At 41.9% G+C, this 3,779-nt stretch overlaps 1 non-coding gene across 1 annotated transcript; it reads left to right on the top strand.

Moving 5' to 3' along the window:
* The first annotated feature begins 3,394 nt into the window (after nt 1-3,394).
* On the top strand, nt 3,395-3,501 carry LOC112781688 (small nucleolar RNA R71). Its single transcript, XR_003192449.1, has one exon. It is a non-coding gene; the product is annotated as a small nucleolar RNA R71 (small nucleolar RNA).
* Nucleotides 3,502-3,779: the final 278 nt, after the last annotated feature.

The raw sequence follows: 3,779 nt of genomic DNA, 5'->3' as shown, positions 1-3,779 counted from the left end.
GTCAACCACTTTGTTCTCTGCTCCACTCCTATCTTTAATTTCAATGTCAAACTCTTGGAGTAGCAGGATCCATCTTATTAATCTGGGCTTGGACTCTTGTTTGGTAAGCAAGTATTTGAGTGCTGCACGATCAGTGAATACAATTACTTTAGATCCAATAAGATATGATCTAAATTTATCAAAAGCAAAGACAATGGCAAGTAATTCCTTCTTTGTAGTGGTATAGTTCCTTTAATTCTTATTAAGGACCTTGCTAACATAGTAAATGACATGCACCAATTTGTCCTTCCTCTGTCCTAAAACAGCCCCCACAGCAAAATCTGATGCATCACACATCAACTCAGCATGGTGGTGCTATGATAGGTGCAAAGGAGAGTTTGTTCTTAAGTTCTTCAAAGGATAGCATGCATTCCTTATAAAAAACAAAAGGTATATCAGAGACAAGCAGGTTGCTCAAAGGTTTGGCAACCTTGGAGAAGTCTCTAATGAACCTCCTATAGAAGCCAGCATGTCCTAGAAAACTTCTAATTGCTTTGACATTGTAAGGTGGGGGTAACTTTTCAATCACCTCCACCTTAGCCTTGTCCACCTCTATGCCCCTTTTTGAGATCTTATGACCAAGAACCACCTCCTCTGTAACCATGAAATGACATTTCTCCCAGTTCAAAAAAAGGTTGGTTTCTTGGCATCTCTTTAGCACCAAGGCTAAGTGGTGCAAGCAGTTAGAATACGAGTTACCAAATATAGAGAAGTCATCCAGAAACACATCAATGAATCTTTCAATCATGTCTGAAAATATGGAGAGCATGCACCTTTAGAATGTTGCAGGTGCATTGCACAATCCAAAGGGCATTCTCCTATAAGCAAAGACACCATATGGACAAGTAAATGAAGTTTTCTCCTGGTCCTTGGGGTCTACAACTATTTGGTTGTAACCCGAATAACCGTCTAGAAAGCAATAATATTCATGTCTGGATAATCTCTCAAGCATCTGATCCATGAAAGGCAGAGGGAAGTGATCCTTCCTGGTGGCCTCATTAAGCTTCCTATAGTCAATGCACATGCGTCAGTCAGTCACTGTTCTTGTGGGTATCAACTCATTCTTCTCATTTGGTACAACAGTGACCCCTCGTTTCTTTGGCACTACTTGCACAGGGCTTACCCAAGGACTGTCTGAGATGGGGTAAATCACCCCTGCTTGCCATAACTTCAACACTTCTTTTTGGACCACTTCATTCATGGTTGGATTCATCCTTTTTTGTTGCTGTCTTGAGGGCTTAACACCTTCTTCAAGTAGGATCTTGTGCATGCACGTTGAAGGACTGATTCCTTTTAAGTCTGTGAGTGTTCAGCCTATGGCATCCTTGTATTGTTTCAGCAATTGGATAAGCTCCTCTTCTTGCTCCTTACTCAAGCTTGAATTGATGATCACTGGGTGAGTGTTGTTGTCACCCAAATTTGCATATTTCAAGCTTGGTGGTATGGTCTTCAGCTCTAGTTTTGGTGCCTCCACTTCCTTGTTGTCCTTGTGGTTCAACATGATTGAATTCTCCATGGTTCCTTATGGTAGTTCTCCACTTGATGCTTGTTGTTCTAACTCCATAGTTTCTTCACATTGTTCTTCTTCCAAAATCCCTTGAACTATCTGTTCTATGGTGTCTACCATCATGCATTCTCCTATGGATTCTTTGGGGTAACTCATTGCCTTAAAGACATTAAAGACCATCTTCTCTTCATGCAATCTCAAGACTAGTTCCCCTTTTTTCACGTCAATGATGGCTCCAGCAGTAGCTAGGAATGGCCTTCCTAGGATGATTGATGGGTTAGCCTCTTCTTCCATATCCAGCACAACAAAGTCAGCTGGGAAAATGAATTCTCCAACTTTCACCAACAAGTCTTCCACTACTCCATATGGAAACTTGAATGTTCTGTCAGCCAATTGGAGTGCCATTCTTGTTGGCTTGGCTTCCTCAATCTTTATCCTCCTCATCATGGTTAGAGACATGAGATTGATGCTAGCTCCCAAGTCACACAAGGCTTTCTTAATATTGATATCCCCTATGATGCAGGGGATTTGGAAACTCCCAGGGTCTTTCATCTTCTGAGGGAGCTTCTTTTGTATAATGGCACTACACTCCTTAGTTAGCACTATGGTCTCTTTTTCTCCCCAGTTTCTTTTTCTTGTCATGAGCTCCTCAAAAAATTTGGCATAAAGTGGCATTTGCTCTAATGCCTCAGTAAATGGTATGTTGATTTGGAGCTTCTTGAAGATCTCTAAGAATCTAGAGAATTGGATATCCTTCACATCCTTCCTCCGCCTTTGTGGATATGGTGCCTTTGGCACATAAGGCTTCAAGAGTGGCTTTGGTGAGGAGGGGGCAGGGGTTTCTTCTTCATTCTTGTTTTCATGCTTTTCTGCAGCTTCTTTTTCATGATTGCCCTGGCTTGGGGTCACTTCTTCTATAACTTTCCCACTTCTAAGTGTGATGGCCTTGCATTCTCCTCTTGGGTTGGCCATAGTATCACTGGAAAATGTATGTGTAGACATTGGAATTTGCTTGGATAAAGTCCCCACATGTGCTTCTAATTTTGAAATAGCCGCACCTTGGTTCTTCAGATTCGATCTGTATTCTTCTTAATTGGCATCTATCCTCCTGACAGCCTGTGTTTGTCTCTCCAAAAGGGTGAAAATAGCTCATATCAGCTGTGATGACAGTTGTGCTATTGCAGCCTCTACTCTCTCGAAGTTGCTCTTGATTTCACATGGTTGCATGGTTGAGGTTGATGCGTCTTGATGGGGGTTGTTGTTTATTTGTTGGGTGGAATGATATGATGTGTTTTGTGAATTATGGTAGGGTCTGTTGCTGCTTGATTGATGGTTGGGGTTGTGATTCTGGTAGTGATTGGATTGGTATGGCTTGTTATGGTCTTAGTTGTGGCCTTGTTGGTTCTCGCACCCAAAATTTGGGTGGTTCTTCCAACCTGGGTTGTATGTCTTGGAGTTTAGATCATATGGTAGTCTAGAATTATTCACATAGTTAGCTTGCTCCCATTCACATTCAACTTCTGGTGCATCTCCTTCTTGTTGAGGGGCTTGGGCTTGAATGGCTGAGACTTGATTACTCTCCATTTTCTTGGTCAAGGCTGCTAATTGTGCAGTGATCAATTTGTTTGGGCCAGCAGGGCATCCATTGAATTGAGCTCCATTACTCCTCTTTTTTGAGTTCTATCTGAACCATAAAAATACTCATTCTCAGTAACAGTCTCAATGACATCTATGGCTTCTTCAATGGTTTTCTTCTTGTTGAGTGAGCCTCCTGAAGAATGATCTACTGCTTGCTTTGACTCATATTACAGCCCTTCATAGAAGATGTGTAGTTGCACTCACTCATTGAACATATCCGGTGGGCATTTCCTTGTCAAATCTTTGAACCTCTCCCAGGCCTCATAGAGTGTTTCACCGTCTTGCTGTTTAAAAGTTTGCACCTCAGCTTTTAGCCTGTTGACTCTCTGTAGAGGGTAGAATCTTGCTAGAAATTTATTTACAACATCATCCCATGTGGTTAAGCTCTCCTTGGGAAATGCTTCCAACCACTTTGCTGCCTTATCTCTGAGTGAGAAAGGGAACAAAAGTAGCTTGTAGGTGTCAGGGTGTACACCATTGGACTTTACAGTATCATAGATCCTCAAGAATGTAGTGAGATATTGGTTTGGGTCCTCCTGGGCACCTCCTCCATATGAACAGTTGTTCTGGACAAGTGTGATGAGTTAAGGTTTCA

The sequence above is a fragment of the Arachis hypogaea genome, chromosome 19 (assembly GCF_003086295.3).
Source record: "Arachis hypogaea cultivar Tifrunner chromosome 19, arahy.Tifrunner.gnm2.J5K5, whole genome shotgun sequence".
NCBI classification, from domain to species: domain Eukaryota; kingdom Viridiplantae; phylum Streptophyta; class Magnoliopsida; order Fabales; family Fabaceae; genus Arachis; species Arachis hypogaea.
Note: the sequence above shows the minus strand (reverse complement) of the source record. Positions and strands in the feature narration are given on the sequence as shown.